Source organism: Melanotaenia boesemani, chromosome 15, assembly GCF_017639745.1.
Source record: "Melanotaenia boesemani isolate fMelBoe1 chromosome 15, fMelBoe1.pri, whole genome shotgun sequence".
Lineage (NCBI taxonomy): Eukaryota > Metazoa > Chordata > Actinopteri > Atheriniformes > Melanotaeniidae > Melanotaenia > Melanotaenia boesemani.
In genome coordinates, this window is record NC_055696.1 from 26,642,345 (window position 1) to 26,663,771 (window position 21,427).

The 21,427-nt window shown below is 38.4% G+C and overlaps 1 protein-coding gene across 1 annotated transcript in view; it reads right to left on the reverse strand.

Annotated features, from left to right (window-relative positions):
• The window catches only part of vps37d (VPS37D subunit of ESCRT-I), a 60,400-nt gene that overhangs the window by 14,581 nt on the left and 24,392 nt on the right, over positions 1 to 21,427 (reverse strand). The window lies entirely within an intron of this gene.

Sequence of the window (21,427 nt, forward strand, 5' to 3'; positions counted from 1 at the left end):
GCAGCCAGTTTATTTGTGTAAAATGATCTTGTGGGTGACTGGAGGCATTCACATTTGCTTGCTCCTATTTAGTCACTTCTGTGAGTGGTTAGCACCCTGCTTGTCTCTGACAGCAGCTGGGAAAGACTCCAGCACCCCCGCGCCCCTGAACCAGATTGAGCTGGTATAAATAACGGATGGATGGATGTGAGTGGTTAGTTTGATATATTGGAGTTTTCAAATGAATAAATTCCCTGTTATGAATTTTCAAGTTGGAAAAAGAAAATTAGAGTAGCTGCAACATGATATAGATACATATGTTCAATTTCTTAACACAAATATCAAATCAGCCAATCACATGACAGCAACTCAACACATTTAGTCTTGTCGACAGGTACGAGGCGACTTGCTGAAGTTCAAACTGAGGATGGTGTTAACCTCTTCTTCACAACAGCCCCTTGTACAAGGGGAAACATAACATACATGCGGTATAGAAGATGTTTGCAGACACCAGGAAGCAACAATGCTAACATGTAGCATAGCAACATGACGGGGAGAAACTCAGCTAAAAGACTCCACCAAGCATTGGCAGCCAAACCAAACAGTTCAAACCCCAAGCACTTATATGGGAATGTAAGAAAACCATGAGAACAGATCTGTCCACTTCAGAGCTTCTGCTAATTTCTCCACTTCAAACAAACCACACAAACAAGATGTCGTATGAAAGCAGAGACTCTCCTGAATACAAAGATTACTGTCTCATCACTGTGGGACAGAAACTCTGGGAACTAGCAGCCAGAATCAGAAATCATGTCTTACCTTTGTTTTGTGGTGAAAAGTTTGATTCCAGCTCTAAAAACTCTGCTAATGTCTTCTCCTATGACTCTACCTTTGTTTGAAATGAACCACTGAGGTCCTGCTGGTTTCCTTGGAGATGAAGGAGGTTTTATAGTGAAGGATTCACTCTTTCTATCATAGACTATCTTGGACTTCACTTCTTTCTGGGTCCTTATAGTGTTTTTAAGGTGAATGTGGGGGCTATCGCTGGATTCTCCTGACTCTGACCATGGATAGAGGTGTCCATCATCATCATCGGCCAATGGCTTCCTGAGATATTTACCTGCGCAACACCTCTATTAAAACACCTGGAAACCTGCTCAGGTTCCCTTTTTTACTTTCTACGTTTGCATAGTTCCTCATCAGATGTCACTTTTCTCATTCGTGGATGAACTAGGCTGCTATCCTCTGGTTTTACCTAAAGTAACATGGTTTTCTTTTAAGAGGAGATAACCATTTACATTTTCTACTGTGTTCCAGGTGAATTTACTCTGAAACAGCAACACATACTTTATCTTGATTCTGACACTTCTGTAGTAATCTCACATATCTCAGCTTTCTGTAGAGACCCAGATTTAACATCCAGCCCTTGTAGTTGTGAAGATATACTTCATTTATTCTGGGTTTGTCATTTCAGACCAGAGGCAGAAAACATTTGGCTTTGTGATCAAAAGTTTAAAAAAAATATAACATCTTATTCCACTTTTGCCGTCTTCCAGCAGGATAATGCACCATGTCACAAAGCTCTGATCATCTCCAACTGCTTTCTAGAACATGACAATGAGTTCACTGGCCTCCAATGGCCTCCACAGTCACCAGATCTCAATCCAATAGAGCATATGCATAATGTGTGATGCTGTCATGTCAACATGGAGCAAAACCCTTAGAGGAATGTTTCCAACAACTTGTTCCATCTATCACACCAAGAATGAAGGCAGTTCTGGAGGAAAAAGGGGTCCAACTCAATGTCTGGTGAGTGTAAGTGGGCGTTGGTCCAGCAGGTCACAGCTGAACCAGTCAGCCAGTTGGTAAATATGATGCAAGCTAAAAACAGTCTCCCTCTGGATCTGGTCTGACCTCTTTTAGCAAAGTATTCCCAGATCTCACAAGTTAATTCAGTGAGAGAAAAGTTAGAATTATAGAAGATGCACCAAAAAAGAAAAATTTTCATGCATGAATCCTCTGAGCTTTGAAGACATTAAGAAACATCACGTTTTAAAGATATTACCAAGCAAAATTAAAAATTTTCCATCAACTACAACTTTAGCTGCATCATATTATCCATCTCTCTTATTTTGTGTCATCTCCAAATATTTTCTAATAAACGTAACTGTATAGGAGAGTTACGTGAAAATTTCAGTAGGCAACTGAGAACAAGTTATTGTAGATAACCAAATGATTTTGAAAGATACAGTAGTGGTTATGGAGCACAAGTCACAGGGGTAGATATTTTAAAGCCATTGGTGCAAAGTTATCAAAAATGACACTTGCTGGCAGTCAAAACTGATCACAGAGACATCATTGGATCAACAACTCCCAGAAGTTAAATGGCCTGGGGCATGTAACGCTGCTAACACACCAGTGTGCAATCATACCAGGAAGTTGGCTTCAGGTCCTTCATTGAAATGTTATGGGTGATTTATTCGTGCCTTTGAATACGCTGCAAAACAAACAGGGATTTATATTTTATTAGTCTGATTTGCTGCTTCCTTGTTACAACCAGTGGTGGCTCTGTGGCAGAAGACGTACGTTTTGTCCAAATTCCCTCAAACATCTGTTCATGCTGAATATTTCCACGAGTTTTGTGTTTATTTCTTAAATTGTGCCTCAGAACGTTGCCTCAGTGAAACAACCAGGTTAATGTTTTATGGCTCTGATTCAGTGATTTTCAGCGTGCCCTCTCCACATTCAGTCGAACTCGGTCTTCTGTCGCAGCTTTGATGTCTCTGGTGCCTCCTAGCCGATTAAGCAGTCTGAGTCTAAATGCTGCGGTCATGTAAGACATTTCTAAAGGTTGAGGTTTTTATTTGGGCCTTAAATCAATGATAAACATATTATTGTTTAGACTGAAGCTCTCTTCTTTATAATTAATTCTCAAGCTCTCTTGACCGTTGTGTGCTGTGACTTCTGAGCCAAATAAAACTGGATGAATAACATTTAAACATCCCGAAAAGCAAACAATAACAACTATTGTTGTTGTACAACTAAGGTAACCAGATTATATAAGCTGACTGGCCGACTATTCACAGCCACAGTTTCTGTTAGGGGAATCTTATCAAGATGTTTTTTTTTCATATGAGTTAGACATCACTGCATTTATATAAACTATGATTTATCTGATAGAAATTTATTTTAAACTGGCAATCCACACTGGAATATAAAGACAAATCTGGTTCTTGCAACACCGCAGCCGCTTGTCTTCGTACATTAACTAGCATAACATAGCTCAGACGTGTTAAGCTCGATGGCAACATGGATTTGTCTAATTAAGAGTCAGATTGACTAACCAACATTTATCTAAGTGTTGTTGGGAATAAAATCCATTGACAGCAACATTTAGTCTGTATGTAGTTTGGCTTCAGTGGAATTTAGGTTTTTGGCTCCAATACCAAGTTACGTAATGTAAATAAACAAAAATGAGCTAAATTGAAAATAGTTCATATCCTCACCACAGAAAAAGATAATAATATGAAATTTATGTACCAAGTGGGGAACTTAATGCCCCACTGATTCAAATGGGACAGTATGTTCTTACTGAGTGTTATAATCTCTTAGCCTTGTTTTGTTGTTGTAACCCAATATTATATCTTCAATTTTATGTATTTATTGCTCTTTTTCATCTAATATTGATTTAATTGCTCATTTCTTTTTCTAATGCACTGCACTTGAATTGGTGAGGAACATTTTTTGGTTTCGCTGAGCATGGAAATGACAATGAAGTGTTGAAGTTTAAAATGTTCAATGCTGCAAAAACCATCCAAATGTTTCAGATAATAACTACAGTCGAGTCTCTTTGTCATGGAATGAAATTTTCCACTGGAAGTTTATTTATTCCCTGGTTTCTGAAGCAAATAGCACAGAGAGGAGAAAAGAAAGCTTTAAAAGACCCCTGGCTTCTGGAGTTAGACGCTCCTCCAGTTGAAATTCAGCTACACACTTCTATTTAAATTTAGCCCAACTTTAACCAGCAGAAGACAGAATATTTTATTTTTATGTCACTGCAAATACAACTTGCATAAAACTATATGAGAATGTTAATTACTATTCAGTGATGAAAGTAGTTTGTAGTTTGAAAGTAGGAGAAACTGCTGTTTTATTTGCTTAAAGGTTGACCAAACAGGCCTCAGTCTAAATCCTTCCACTATGAAAATGAATATAACATGTTTATTAACCCTTAAAACTCCCAAGCCATTTTTTGCAGCTTTTGGTCCCCCATTTTTTTCTTTTTTTACGTAAAAATACTTGTAGAACTTCAACCCTTTTAATCCCAGTTAACATCAGACATTATTTTACAGGACAGCCTCAGTTGTCAGATGATGAGGCTAAAATGACGTAAAATGAATCTATCAATAGATATAGCAGCATAAAGGCCGTTACTCTCTCTAAGCTCCGAGCTCCCTCTGCTGTCGTGGCGTTGCTCCCAATGACAAACAAAAACGTTGCCACCGGATTTCCCGCAGGTGGGACGATTCATTTACAGACTGCTGGTTAAGATGTAAATCTAAGCTCAGTGGCAGTGCTAGCAGTGGTGCTGGTGTCAGTGATGTCGGTAATGACCCAGATCTTCTGGGCCTTCAGGTAGCTCCGGTGCTGGTAATGTCACGAATAAGTGTTCTTCCATTTACCATCAACTCTGAGTCGCCAGTCAGTGTTGCTGCTAACTGTGGAAAAAACAGGTCGATTCAGAGATGCATTTGCAGTGTGAAGACGGAAAGAAGAGGTTTCTTAAAACGTTGTAGAACAAAACTATCAAGCCCGTCTGATGACATCTACAGAAAAAAAAAGTTGTCCCGTGGTCAAGCATTATTAAGGTGCGGAAAAGATCATCAATTTGTTGGCACACGTTAGTTAGTTGAGTACACATATTTATGGGTACTTATCATTGAATTTGATTGAATTTTAATGTTGAGAGTAATAATACAATAGTAACTGAGATTACTGGGCTGTTAATGCATTAGTAATCATACCCATGATTTAATAATGAGTAGCCCCGAGTTTTGTTTTTTTTTCTATTGATATCGCCAAATGGTTTCAGTACTAAATAAAGTGGCAAATGCAAATTTTTCTCAGCTGGTAAATTCATGAAATAGATGAAGTATCTTTCTAGAACTACCAAGCTATGGAAGCTACATGAATAAAAACACTGCCAACAACAAGAATTTAAGGTACACTTGTAATAGACATTGACAAAGCTGTGCAAAAAGTTCTGTTTTCTTTAATAATGGAAGAATCCACCATATGTAACACTAAGTAGCTCATTAAGATAGGCAGATGATAACCAAATTAAAAAAAAAATTAAGGGTCTCACACAAACCTCTCTAGTCTGATGCTTATTTCAGAGCTTGACCCTTCTCAAGACCAGTTTGATTTGAACAGACAGAAATCAAATGCAGAGATAAAGTAGAGGAGACAGAGGATACAACAGAGCATGGCGAGAAATGACTTATTACACTAATGTAGCTGAAAGAGTCGACAAATTACAGCAATGAATATAGTTTTTATACCAAGTCACCAAAGACTGGTATGTGAGTAGGATAAGAGCCTGGAGATAAGACTAAGAAAGGAGAAAGAGACGACAAATTAAAGCTGCATATTAAGTGAGGTACGAGTAGGACAATGCAAGACCTGTAGCTAAGCTCCGTGGTAATATCCCCTCCAAAGTGAATAAATCCCCCCTGTGTGAAGCATGTAAAGGGGGAATTCCCCCACGTTTTGAAAAATGTATTTGGAGGCCCTGATTTATTACAAACAAAACTTTGTAGAAATAACACACAGATCAACAGTGACCAAGATATTTCTAATCTGTGCATCATTCTCTCAAGTCTTGGTTTTCAGGAGAAAAAATATTGGCACTGAAACAATCACACAACAGAAACTATTTACATATTTATACTTTTTCCTAATTTCCAGTTATTTCTGCTACTATTTACCTTCTATCCTCACAAAACCAACTCCAACTCAGCTGCTTTTTTGTGCCATCGTGCATCAGAAATGTCGTCTTGGCTTTATTCCAGCCATAGAGGAGCATTATTTTTCTTCTTTTCAGACACACATAGAACTTTCTGTTCACTTGTTGATCTTTGGCTGCTCCTGATTGGACGTTACCATCAATTTAAGCTCTCTGATTGGTGGAAAGTTTGACAGGAAGTGGCTTCATCATTATTTCCAGGTCTAAATAGAGGTCTCTTAGCAACATAGTGATAGTGATCTTTTTATGATGAAAATGTGGTAAATAATGTTGTTATCATGGATCATTGTGGATTTACCAGATAGAATCTCTGAATAAACACTACATTTAGTGGCTGGATTGTAAACCTCCTAAATGGGATAAAAATGTCTGGAAAACTTCCATAGATCACCTAAAGGGTAAGCTATCCATCACAGTTTACCCCACAGAGTTACACACTACAGTTTCTGAGACACTGTTAGGGGAGCCGCTGATCTAGTTGAGTTTTAAGGGTTAATAAGAATAAACCACCACCATGCTAGGTTAGTGTGTTTAATTGAAGAAAAAGTGGAACTCCATTCTTATTTTGCAATGAAAAACAAAAACAAAATTCAAGACCCAAGGGTCCACTATCCAGGACAAGCATGAAAAGGCACAGCCTGCCTGATAAATATGTAAGTAGTTCAGCTCTGTCACACTCTCACAGCATGTTTTTACATCCTGGGGATTACAGTCGGTAATCATTATGAACAGGCCTGACCCAGCTGACTGCAAAGTGTCTCTTTTTCCCTGGATGAGATGATGTGACAGCCACGCTGTCCCAACGAGTCATACAGGGTTCACCAAAGACCGGGGGGCAAATAAAGGTCATGGTAATGACTCTAATAAATCTAACCCCCGCAGGGGAATCTCCAACCCCCATCTAGATGGATATGTGTGCGTGTGGGGTGGGGAAGTGGGGGACGGACAGACGTGTGCATGCTGTAGCTTTCCCAGTAAAGATGTTCCCTTCATCTTGTCTTCTACAGGAGGTCTTTGCTGATCTTTACAGGAGATAAACGAGCAATTAAACTCTTTCTGAGCCTCATAAACTTCAGCACGTTCAGCTTTCTATGAATAATCTATTACTCCACCTTCGCTGTGAGAACAAGGCAGGCATGCATTATGGTCTTGCTCCTGACCCGATGCTGCAGATGCTGGGGGATGGGGTGTAATGAAAGGTGACAGCCAGCCAAACAAATCTTAGAGCAGCTGTATGCGACCTATATTTTGGGAGCTGACGGGTGAAGTGGACCTAGAGGCGACTTTATGCTGCACACAAAATTCACTTACCAAATGGTGAATGGTGTCAGTGTTGGGAGTCACATTTTGTCTGGGAGCTGATATGAGACAATGAGGAGTGGAGGCAGTGCTACATGAGCCACCGTCTGACTGAACAGCTGGCCCTTTCTCAGCGATAATCACTGCATGTTATAAAACAAATGTAATCCATTTACCTTCTGTAATGCTTAAAACCCTTTTTTATCAATTTATTCCCTGTCAAACTGTCATCATGAAATCCATTAAGTGGATTTATCAGAGTTTTTCCAGCAAATCCGGAGCATTTTTTTTGGTATTTTTGGTACTCAGGCTCTTCCATTATCAAATCTAATTGAAGTACATGCTATAAGTAATCCTTTTACTCCTAAATTGGTTGAGGTAAACATCCTGACATATTTTTGGAAGCACTACAGTACATTTACCTCACTGACGCCATGTTTATTGGCAGAAAACATTCCCTATGGATTCAATCATCACAAGCACAAACAACAACACAACTGGCACAGATAGTTTCCTCTCATTCATCATCAACCTTCACCGTCAGCATTTCTAAAGCTGGAACAAAACTAACTCATTAACGCCTGTGTACATCTTAATTCATGTTAACTGACACTGCATTTACAAATACATCAATTCAAAAATCAATTAGCCAACAGCATTAATCCGAACCGAAAATATCAACTAAACATGGAGACAGTAATCATTTAGAAGTCGTTTTTGATTGTTTCCATTGTTTCTTTTATTTTTTGTTTTAACCACAATGTCTTTAGATGAGGAAAAGTATAATGATGATAAAATCAGACTGTACTACTTTGGTTATTACAATTAAGTTGGTTTGAGACAAATAGGAATATGGTTTACACTAGAGCCTGCTTTAATGTCTACAAATATTTTTTTAATCATGATTAATTACATTTTATGCCCAAAATTAAAAAACAAATCCAAAAGCGGTCTATGACAAACTTGGTTTGTAAAAGTTCTGATGTATGAACAACGTTCAGTAAGGCTGCAACCAAATAAACTGCTTTTAAACAGCAGTGTTCCTTTTACACAGCAGCAGTAAAATACATTTCATGTGAAGCTCAAATTAAACACTAATGTAATAAAATCAAATATATTTGGCAGAGTAGGATGAAATTTCAGGATTTATTAGTTAAAATGTAAAAAGTTGGCAGGATGAGTTTAAAACTGTGTGAAGGTGCCGGCCTTCTAAACACTACCTGATCAATACCTGAATATTTTCCAGCCATCAGGTGTGTTTCTCTGCTCGAACAAACAATAATTGGGATACAATCTCAGCACTTCTACATTATGAGGGAGAATCAGTTTTTAAGTTTAAAATGTTTAAGTTTTTAAGAAAGGACCTCGATACAACACCTGTCCCCCCAACTATTAAAAAAAACTTAATAAAATAATTGATGCCGTTAATTAATTAATGTTTGAAATATCTTTTCCATGATGTTAAAATTTTAAAGCTCAACATCAGAATGTGGTTCATTCCGTTTCAGTTCAAAGAACTGATTGTTTTTCATTTAAATGTCTGACTGATCAGGAAGAAAATACAGCTGTATGTATTGACATGGTCACGATGCCACATGCGTTACACGACCCTAACACCCCCTCTCACTCCTGTTTTTCACCAACTCATATCTTGTCAGTCCAGAAAAAGGAAGCGATCACACGTTTTATTGAAACTGGCATCTCTGCACAAGATCATTTCTTTCCTTGTCCCAACATCCAGACTCAAACATCACAGCGCTCACAGCCTAAGTGACCTGCATCGTGTCTAAGATCACTCAAAACAATAAAGTTAATAACATCCATTTCATAAAAAAATCCACAGGTTTTTGACTGTGTTTTGATGCGGATTTGAAACTGTAGGTGCAACATTGTTATGGTCTGGAAACAAAGTTAAACAATCACAGAGATCCACTGAAATAAAAAATCTTTAAAATGTTAAAAACACCTGAAACTGTTTTTTTTTTAATAAAGACATAAATTTCAATCCCACAACACAGTGTTTGGATGCAGAGAGATTCATCCTCTGGGGATCATGAATAGTGATGACCAGTTTCATGTAAAAACTGGTGCACACTGCCAGAATGGGAGCTCCAGTTAAAAGATCCCAGCAGGTCACCGAAGTCTTTCTAACACCTCTTCTGGTAACAGACGGCTGAACAGAGGGATGGACGCTCAGCTTAACAGATGGATCGGCTTCACATCCCTGTGCCACTGCTGTTCAGTCAGTTCAGCTTCCTCTGAATGACACATATCAGCGCTTTTTATTTGTTCTGTGCCTGTTTATATCATAACTGCTTCCTAAAATACTGACAGGGTGGTGGGATTGCAATTACAAATAAGATATAATATAATAATCTAGAAGACAAATCATGAAGAAGAAATGTTATCAAAATATAAATGCATGAAAATTATTGTTTTATAAAAGGAAATTATGAAAATGTAAATGAAAAATACTTACAAAAAGGAAGCTGAAGGAAAATGAATTTGCTGAAACTGTACATTGTTCATTTGGGCCCATGTTAAAAATGGAGATTTGGAGCTGACCACTTTACAAGATGTCACCTTTAACTTTTAGCTTTTTTCTTTTAAAAATGATATCTTAGGGACAGCCTAGTCCAATCTCAAACATCAGCCCAGGCTCCAGATCAAGACGACTTTTTAATGATCATATCAAGGTTACTGAGTATCTCCTTACATTTCTGTTGTTTTCAGTCAACTTGGAGATTAACGTTCAATACAAGACATTGATTACATTGATCACAACACTGCTCTTATTTTTCTCAGAGAATATTCGCTTAAGGTGCTAATTTTACTTCTGTATGGTTAAACAAAGCACAATAAGAACTTTCCATAAAAAACTATTTACACTGTAATTTTGTGTATATAATTATGTTAGATTAATGCAATTTGTCCCCAATATTCTGATGTTTTTGTGATTCATGATGGTGTGCAGCAGCACTAAGTTGGAGTTCGGTGTAGTAAAACATTCAGATGCAGACTATTCTGTAGCTTATTAGCTCCCACATTAGCGGCTAACGTTGGCTTCTGTTAGTGTGCCTCTAGGGAGAGAGTGGCGCCATCTCCGTTCACTGCAATGGTTCAGTTTTTTCACAGCAATGGCGGCGTATGGAGCCCCTCAAAAGTTCCCGGAAGTTAGCAAAAGCTAAGCGACGGTCAATGTATTTCAATGGAGCAGATTGTCGGAGCTACACTTCTTCAAGGTAAGATGTTTTAATAGTCATATTTCCATATCAGTTGTGCATCGAAATCAACTTGACAGGAGTAAATAAATATGTTGACGGATTGTCCCCGTCTAGATTAATATATTTAGAGATTATAAACCGATAAAAGTTTATGCTAGCACACTGATAGCAACAGATGCCACAGGCTGATGAATGTAAATTCTGTTCGTCAATATAAATTGATCCAACGCCGTTGATAGCGAGGTTAATGTGTAGGGAGAGCGATTGTAGTTACATTTTTATTTAATTTTAATGTATTTATAAGGCTGTGGAATAATGGACAAAGATATGAAAATGAATACACAGTATTAGATAGCACAATACTCTTAGTATATATGTTTACAATCTTTGCAACTATAAAACCTAACCTGTTAAATGTAACAAACATGTTAACCTTAAGAACTTAACAAAATATACAAATATAAAATAAGTGGCTGATTGTACTTGAATGCATTTGCTGCACTAGACAGCACTCAGTGTGCAGGATGAGAGCAGAGAGATGCTTAAGGGAAGTATAACACTCTTCCCTCGTGCAGCATTGTCCTGAAGAACTTTCAGCTGTTCTGGGGTTGCCTGACGTTAACTGGGATACTGTTCTTCTTCACCTTCCTGGTTTGGGCCACTTTTAAGTGTTGTTTCCTGTCTTTTTTTCTACATTCTGCAACCTCAACCATATAAATCTCCCTGTGATGTGTTCTCTGTGTTTAATTTAAAATATTAAACTTCCCAATGATATGGTTCTTTGAAAATGTGTAAATGCATTGTTTTAATATGATTACCCTTCACATATTTTTTGTTTTTACAGTCCCTGAGTGGTGTGAAATGTATCCTGCTGACTTTGGCCATCCATATTTTCCTTCTGTCCCTGTCTTTGGGGAAGCCATACATACGCACGCCTTTCTCTGAGCGATTGGAGCATCCCCATGCAGCACAGCATACCATGGTGAAGACTGTATTCAAGGATAGCAGAGAAAAGAAATGGCTAGACATGGCTGATCTAGTCGAGTTTTATGCTATTGTAAAGGAATTCTTTTAGGCATTAAATGCATTTGGAAAACCAAAGGGTGTTTGTCTGATTTATTATGTATATGTAGGGAGTAAGTCTTGGGATAGTTAACAAATAGTGATAGAAAGCCATGTAATTTTCCATGAATTGAATTCAAAATTTTATTTATTTGCCATGGATTTTCTGTAAGAACACATTATATTGTGAGTCCAGACTTAGTTTATCAGTCTGCCTCAGTCAAATAAGTCTTAAAGACTTAAAAGCAATTCACACAAGTAGATAGTAATAAGTAAGAATAGATAACCCATTTATTTGAAATGAATTGGGATCTAAATTTTATTTATTGATATAGATTTCCTGTAAGAACCGTTATCATTATGCTGTGAGCCTAGATTTATGGTAGTCACTTGGTAAATCATTGTCGTCACCTGTTGGTATGCCTCAGTCAAGTCTGAAAGATAAAGTTAAAAAACAGAAAAATATTACGATTTACATTGCTGTTGATGTCATACAGGTTTAGTAAACTTAACATGATTCATATCAATGAACACAACTATAAAAATATTGCAAAGCAAAGCCTTCATTGATCATTATTTACCGATTATCGTAGTTTTCTTATTATTTTGTATTGGCCGCCAAGCACTTCCTGGAACTTTTGGAGGCTACATGGACCACGTGATCGGCAAGCGTTTTGAGCTTCCGGTGGCGCCACTCTCTCTCTAGAGGCACACTAGCTTCTGTGTTTAACAAAGACGAGATGATTTGAAAAGTAACAGGAAGTTACGTTACTATGCACCAAGCAGCAACCTCCGGCGGTGAAATGTGAAGCCTATGCGCAAGTGCAAAAAATTGCAGTTCAACCCTTATCCGCTAGGGGCTGGCTCCAAAACAGAGCAAATCCCCATAGACTCCCATTTAAAAAAAACAACTTCACAGCAGAAATAAACATGTTTAAAGCCTGGTACAAAAATCCATTTTAGGATTAATAGGTCAAGTTTACCTTCATGACAAGTGTGAGGGGGTGAATTTTTTTCTAACTCATTCGTTTGGATGTTAATTAATCTTGAAATTTGGCATAATAAGGGGTGTGTCCTTTTGATTGACAGGTATCCAATATCCTAGCAAGAAGATGCAGCAGAAACGAGGTTTTTAGCCGGCTAACAGCGCACCTTAGCTTTAGCCCACCTACCTTCGTTAGCCGGTTATCTCAAGTTAGATCCGAGTTGGCTCAGTTAGCTCTTAGCTACAGACAGCTCTGAGTTTGATAGACGTCAACCATCCACCCCCACGCTCACAGCCCCCCTCTCAGCTCCGCCACTTTGCCCATTTTTGTATTTTCCAGGAGAGACAGCAGGTGTGACGCTGTCAAGATGGCGATGGTAGGAACCGCCCAACAAGCTTCACTTTTGCTCTAACTTTTGCTCTGACGTCATGGAGGCTCCGTCCATCTTTTATATACAAATAAATCCAATAAAGGACAGGAAAATATCATTTTCTAGGAGTGCATGTACAATGCGTCAGATCAGATTCTTATAATTATCTAATAACTCCGAGTTACTGGATTTGATGGTCAAGAATATACTGCAGGTGTTTCAGTAAGGCAAATAATTAGCTGGAGCTCTGACATTTATAGCAGAAATATCTGTGTTCATTCCTTCAGCTGAACAGCACAGTGTTAGATGCTTCTTTTAATTCAAAATATATTCAAAAATATGTTAAATGTGAAGAATTTCTGATTCCCCTTCCTCTTTAGATTTACCTTTGGCCACAATCTCATCTCCCGTTTCACAGCTTCTGGTTGTCGAGTGTGACAGATCTACAGTCATTAAACGTTGAAAAGCCACGACTAAATAATTAGATCGACATCCAGCGGTGATGATACTCATCCCTTGACCTTTACAGATGTCGGTCTTGGCAGGTTTTTAGTCAGCAGTGAAATCTTCTATGCTGATCTGAGATGATGTGGATTCAAAACACACATTGTGTTCCAATCGGACTGTTGCTACGGGAACCTTGATCGATGTGACAGTTACTGTGAGCGCTCTGTGGGATAAGCAGCCATCTCCCAGCAAACAGCTGATGTCAACATTTCAGCAGATCCTGACGAGTCCACCGGTGCATGGTGAGATAATGTGGGGGAAGAGTTCACCCCTGACTTAAATTAGAGATATTACCAGAGGAGCTTTGCTCTTGGAAGCCATGCACTCTTCTACAGATAGAAACTTTCTGAGACTCTCAGTCTTCACACAACTTTAGTACTTCTGTCTTTCCTCTATATATAACATTAAGGACGCCTTCAAGAAAAGACTGTGTGGAAGTGTTTGCTGTTATTCCATTTGCATTAATGTGTGACGACAACAAGTCAAAAGGTCCATATTTCCACAGTGTGGGATGACAGTGACAGAAGCGAAGTGGTATGTCTTGGCTGCAAGGACTGTGAGGGTGTCTTGAATCTCCTCAACTATTTTAGTACAAGTATGTGCAGTCGAGCAAAGTACACTCTGAAACAGGAGCTGCTCTACTAAGAAAAAAAAAAGAACAGGAATTCTTTTGTATGCTTGACGATGCAGCCTCCAGTCAACACAAATTCAACTGAATGTTGAGAACAAAACAACAAAAACAGGAGAAATTATTTATATAAAACCATTAAAGCCATTTTTACTATATTACACTGTTGGAGTGATAAATTTACTATATGTGACTTCCTAAAAGGTCACAGCACACTGCAGCTAACATGATGCAGAGTGAGTAACATAACATCTGACACTACGCCTACTGTAAATAGCCGAAAGCTAACCCTACCCACATCGCTGTGTGTGGAAGTGTGTGTGGTTCCATTTTCATGTGATTTAATGCAGGTAAACACAATGTGGGGTGGGTGTAGTGGCACCACCCCCAAGGCAGCGCTTCTCATATCTTGTGCTTTGAGATTATGTGCGCTGCAGAGATTACATGACATGGAGAAGAAGCTCTTCATACAGAGTGGGGCAGCCATGGACAGATACTATAAGATCATTCATTCACAAACCAGTGCAGATACATTTACTCTCATTCCCATTTTAACCCTTAATACTCTATATCGCTATATCACCAGCACCCCCTCAAGTGTTACTTTATGTAGTATATAAGGAAAAATAAATGTATTTGACACTAAATGAGGATTAATCCATCTTGTTTGAGCAAAAACAGCAATAATAGGAAAGCAAGCAAAATATCTCAGAGTAGGTTAAGTCATTACTGGAACAATAAAAAATGCTAAAAACCCTGAATTTTTTCACTGAATGTCTGGCAAAGGAAAAATAAATAAATAGCCTCCAACTCATTTAGCTTAAACTTGCATACTACCAGGTGCTGCCATGTATCCTTAGGTAGAGCTAAACTAAATGTGCATATTGGTCTTGTCAGTCAGCAAAGACATTTTACATGCACAAGACGTAAAGCTGTAACTTCAACATATAAATGAGCGGAAAATGTCTGAAATAAATTAAGTGGACAGAATTCCTGAACATCAATTGTGGTTTCCATCTCACAGTCTTCATGGTTGCCTTTAAACACAACAGATTTCCACGCTGCACGCTTGGTCGGCTGGTAACATCACCTCATGTCAGAGGCTGTTGCATATCGTTGAACACAGGTCAATGCAAAGGCCGAAAGAGTATCAGTCCATACTAACAACCACAATCCTTTCCACTCTGAAGGATGCTAACTCTACTGTACAGAACGGTTACAAGAAATCAAGTGAAGAGAGGTGGGGCGAGCGATCAGCTGCTGTTTGCACACAAATAGGTCACGCTATTACAAAAGGGGCCTCGCAGAACATGGATGTATCTGAATCTTGAAAATCAGCCAGCGAGTCCAGCAGTGAATTACTAACCCTGCAGGGCTACAGCCTTTAATGTCCTCTAAAACAACACGCAACAAAGCGTGTCATAACAGCTTCACAGCTTCTCTGAAAACCCGCCAACTGAGCGTAACACTTTGCTCTTTCTAATTCAAATTTTCACCAAATGTCATGTTCGATAGAGAGAGACTTGACTTAAAATAAGGAAGAAAAAGAAATATGTAGTCTTTAGGTTCTCTTCTGCTGAGTTACTGTTGTGTGTTTTCTTCCAGCATGTTAAGCAATGGCCAGATCTGGCCATGGGATTAATACTGGCTTTAAGGCAGCTTGCTATATCCACACCAATTTCCAGGATGCAAAAATGGTCTTCAATTCACGTTTTTTTCATTTATACTGAGGACTTTCCCTGGTATTCCCCTAACAGCTTTAAATACAAAAACTAATAGATTTTTGTCACATTTCTTTAACCATTCTGAAAACACTGGATGTAGATTACTAAGAAGGATTAAAAATGAAGGATTACCAAGTAACACAAGCTAAACAAAGTGATTATTTATGGTCACACAACATGTGCAACATATTCCACTCAGTTAATCTGCAGTACAACTTAACTACGCCAGATTACGTTTGTTACTGGGAAAAGCTTTAAGTAAAGCTTTCTCTTGTTGAACATAAAAAGGATTTTATGATATATGAACCACCAACACATCTAAAGAAATGCATAACTTTTTTTCTTTGTTGTTTTTTGCTCCTACTAACTATGAAATGAAAAGACTTTCTTACACTGCATCAGTAACAGACATTCTAGCATTCATGCATGTTGGGTACAGAAGAGTTCAGATATTCTGATGTTGGGGGTTTTTTTAAACATCACTGTTGTGAAATCACTGATTGCAGCTGAATGTTTGAAATGAGTAAGTTGGACCCCTTTTCACCAAAGAACTGCCTCCATTCTTGGTGTGACAGGTAGAGAACCAGGTGTTGGAAAACATTCCTCTGAGGTTTATCTCCATATTGACATGACAGCATCACACAGTTGCTGCAGGTTTGTCGGCTGCATCCATGATGAGAATCTCCCGTTCCACCACATCCCAAAGCTGCTCTGCTGGACTGAGATCTGGTGACTGTGGAGACCGTTGGAGTCCAGTGAACTCATTGTCATGTTCTAGAAAGCAGCTGGAGATGATGTGAGCTTTGTGACATGGTGTATTATCCTGCTGGAAGTAGCCATCAGAAGATGCTACACTGTGGTCATAAAGGATGGACATGGTCAGCAACAATACTCAGCGATGGGCTCGTTACCCAGAAGTTTTTTCTCCACTGTGTGTTGCTTAGCCAAATGAACTGGAATCTAAAGTGATTAAAACGGATCTTTCTAATCAAACTGGCAGCACTGAAGGAAGCCCGACCTCATTAAAAGTGGTTGTTGGATTGCTCTCATCCATCCATCCATCCATCCATCCATCTTTTATACCCACACAAATGAGAGTAATGCATTTTCCATACACATTCAAACAAGAGTGGGTATAGAAAATGGATGACTCAGGATGCTGTGTTGTGCCACAAACAAGACAGCTAACTATACACCACTCACACACTCCTAGAATAAATTTAAAATCACCAATTAACTCAGGCATGCATGTTTCTGGACTATGGGTGGAAGCCAGATTATTCAGTGGGAACCCAGTCCAGCCAAGATTTAAACCAGGAACCTTCTTACTGCGAAGCTACAGCGTTAACAACCACACCACCGTGAAGCACCTGCTGTCATCTTCCACTGGAAAGTGTTCCAATACTTTATTTATTTATGTGCTTTGCGTGATTGACCTGGATGTAAAAATATCTGCAGCACAAAGAGAAAAGATGGAACAGCTTTCTTAAAAACATGATAACATGATAAAATTTGGTTTGGCCATGTTTGCCCTCTTCATTTATTATTTAGGGCAATCTCACCTCAAGCGGGGTGCAAAACCAAAGCTAAATGCCACCATTCTTGCACACAACCAGGCTGACAGTGTCTGCATCTTTGTCTCTGGGTTCAGATGAGCTCCAGTCTCAGGGTTTATCTGAATACCACCAACTGTTTGTCAGTAACGCCTTCACCATTTCGTGAGTCCACTCTGGAAGTCCTCTGACACCACTTCTATCACTCTTAATCACTAAAATGACATTGAGCCAACGTGCATAGTTCAATGAGGTCAATCTGACTTAACGGTGAAACACTCCATAAATCAAAATCAAACTTTATTTATATAAGCGCTTTCAGGCAAAAAAAACTTAAAGTGCTTAAAACAAAGCCGCCAGGTGCAAACATACATACAAAGAAGCACAATTTAGAGCAAAGAAAAGAGCATAACAGGGTGCATAAAAAGCAGCGTGCTCCAAGCATGGAAGACAAACAGAATAAGGAGAATATATACAACACAAAAACAAAAGTTAAGTTACAGCAACAGTAAAAGATAAGTTTTAAAAAGTGATTTAAAAAGCTCCAAGAGTTCCACTTCTCTCACATACACAAAGAAATACAGTCTCATTGCAAATCCATCAACTGAGTGACTTATTTGGTTGACTTTCAGTCAGAAGTGCATTTCATTCATTTGTGAACGTGACAGTTCCAGACAAAACCACAAGACGACTATGTGCGTGTGCGTAATTACATTTTTTTACTGCTGCACCAGTAAACCTGCAGCAGAGCAGCTGTGTTGTTGGAGATGTTGAGCGGAGAAATCTCCAGAAAATCTGGATGTAAGTTGAATAAATTTTGACTGCTGCACCTCCCGTCTGTGTGACGTCACCTGGAATGACAGGGATCTAGTCTCATCCACATCTGCAAAAGCACCAAAAATGCCAAAAAAAAAAAAAAAAAAGGAATCCAACGCTACACAGCTCTGGGAAAAATGAAAAGCTGCTTCCGACAAACCAGTAAGCCAGAGTAGCCTCCACCCCGAGTGTTTGAGCTGCACCTGGAGGCTGTCCTGGAGAAGAAATGTCAATCGTTGTCAAGGTAACTATTGATTCGAGAGACTGGCTGTGTGCAATAAAAAAAAAAAACAAAAAAAAAAACAAAACAAACCGATGTTTATGACTGGTCGAGCATTCTAGAAACATTCAATTCCAAGCAGATAATGGAGAAAGGAGGAGGAGGGAAATCTCCAGTAGCAGCACAGTCTTACTTTCAGCTGTTTGAAATGTTTATTTTCATTCAGTTTTTACAAAGCTACCACGGTACGTTTATTTTTAAAAGAAGTGTTTCCCAGTGCAGGTCCTCAGGGCCCACTGCCCTGCATGTTTTAGACCTGCTCCTACTTTAGCACACCTGTCTCAGTTTATTGAACTTCCTCATCGAGTTCTTTACAAACCTGTTACGAGCCTTTTATTCCATTTAAGGTGTGTTAGGATTGTAAATGGGTGTGTATACTGGGTAACGACCAAAGAAATCCTATCAAACATATTAAAAATGTGGTGTTGAGGAGCAACTGTGGGAAAAGTGAGATGCACCAGATTTAAAAGTTAGAGCACCAGTGCACCAATGCAAAAGTTAGCCTGGAGTACTGCCATCAAGTAATCTGGTTCTGATGAGTTCTGTGGAGAAAGACGGAGTCAGGAATATGATCAAGACACAGTGGGTTATTCTAAAGAATCTACTTCATAATTCTTCTCTCAATCAGTGGAAAATGAGGTTAACACCCAGTCATGGATGTCAAAACAAAATATAGGTCAAAATCTGTTAAAATCAATGATAAATCATTTTGCTTATACCACCCAGCACTTTCCAGGATCACAAATCAAACGTCAGAAAAGAAAGCACATTAAAGCCGACCTCTGCTTGTTACTGAAAGTGACGTAGTGGAAGAGAAACGACCACATTTCCAGAACAGAAAATGAATCTAATGATTCCACTTTCATCCTCCCTGATTGTGAAGCATAAATGGTTAAATGGACTGAAACAGATAAAAGGAGAAATAATACCACACAGAAGTAGCAGTGTGGAGAAAAGTACAGCTGAAATCACTGACTGGCATCAAACCATCACACTCGACATGAGGAGGTTTGACTGAAGTCATGCCAACATTCCTCATTTCACGCCTCAATACATTTAACTAAATACTGCACCAGGTTTGATGAAGGAAAACCTGAAGTTTATTTCCAGCTGACTTGCTTTAAAGAACAGTCATGTTAAAAAGAAGAAAGCTGGATTAATTAGAAATCGCTGTGCCTTAAACATTAAACTTAATGACACTGAGGCAGGCTTTTCTGACCTTTCTGCTATACCTCCCCACTCCTTCCCTACATTTCTTGTCCCCACATCTGCTCTCAATTAACAGTTAAATGTGTAAAACGTGTAAAGAACATACACTATGTCATGCTAAAGGACTGATAGTGATGTATCCAAGGTTAACATTCACCATTCGACCAGCTGAATCATGTAAAAGAAGGCGAGGAAACAAGTTTTTTCACTTTCATAAGCGAGTCAAGGTCAGAAATCTGCATTGTTGTTTGAATTTAAAACCTCACACACGACAAAAGGCTTTTAGGATGTCGACTGATTGATCTGTTTAGAAAGCTTAAAAGTCAGGTAACTATCTCAGGTAACAGAAGGAGCAGCTGAGCTGTAAATGTAGACAGCACCAATAAAGCCAAACAGCTGCTGACCAACCTTGGTGTAGTGGTATTACAGTCTGAATCCAGTCCAAGACTTCATACTGTCGGTTACAGACATACACAGAGCTCTTTTTAATGTAATTTGTTTTTACACAGTTTTTGCATTGTATTGTATGTTTTATTATGTCCCAAAAGAGCCTTTTTTTGAGCCCCATAACTTGGTGTCACCAGCTAGAGTTAATATGTTGGATTTATTACTTATTTTTTATACAGCAGAGAGGATTTATTTGAAATGAGTTTGGGTATTTTACTTTGCTGCTATTTTATTTTATTATGTTGGCATCAAAATATAGAAATACATTTAAATGAAAGACCTATAAGGAGTATTCATTTGATTTTACGACTTTATAGTGTTGGGAAATTAATTAACGCATAATAATCATGTTATTCTTAAAATCCAGATTATTTCTCTGACAATAATTGTAGCAAGAAAATCTATATTTGTGACATCCCTAGCTGTGCTCAGTGACAACAGCTAAGCTTTGGATAGTAACTGATGTTTGGTGAAAGTTTGTGCTCACCTCCAATCCCACTGACTAAGGTGTCCAAGGCTGCCTTCCAACATCCTCTGATGGATCAGCAAACCTGCCGTTTTCTGTCTGTGTTTGCGGGCATTTCTATTTTAAAGCAACCAAAAGGTGCCGCATGTTTCCGTGTGTTGTGGCTGCTTCACACTGTTGTTAATTAGGCTGCTGTCACTTGAAACGTGTGATGTACAATTTTACTGGTCAAGAAAAAAATAGATTCTAGAAAGACACCTCAACGTTTTGATCCACAGTTAGTGACACCACATGTGACACTGCATTGATGTTTAAATAGAAACATAGCTGTGCCAAAAATAGCCACAGTGATCTGATGTTTTTAACATCTAAGCCAGTAAAACACAGAAAACACACCCCCTTTCTTCCTCGTTATTTTTCTTTAAATAACCCTGTCACCAAATACAAGATATTCATCATTTTCTTAACAGCAACAACAACATGTTGACCTTACATGATTATCAACTAGAAAATGTTTTTTCCATTAGAAAAAGGGTGTGGGTTGATTTTGGCTGAATCTGTTGAAAACTGGGAATGTTAAAGAACGATTAGGAGAATGTTATATTAAATGTTTTATTAAAGACATTATTTTAAGAATCATAAAATGTCTGAAGCCAAGCGCTGAATGAAATACAAATTTCTTGACAAAAATAGGAAAATTCTGATATCTTAATATGTATTATATTAATTTCTAAAGAGCTGAATATAATGGTGTTTAAACGGTATTAACCCCTAAATGTATTTACAATTTTATAAAAGCAAAATGAATACACGAAAAAAATAAGAGAAAAAAATAAAAAGAAAGAGACTGGA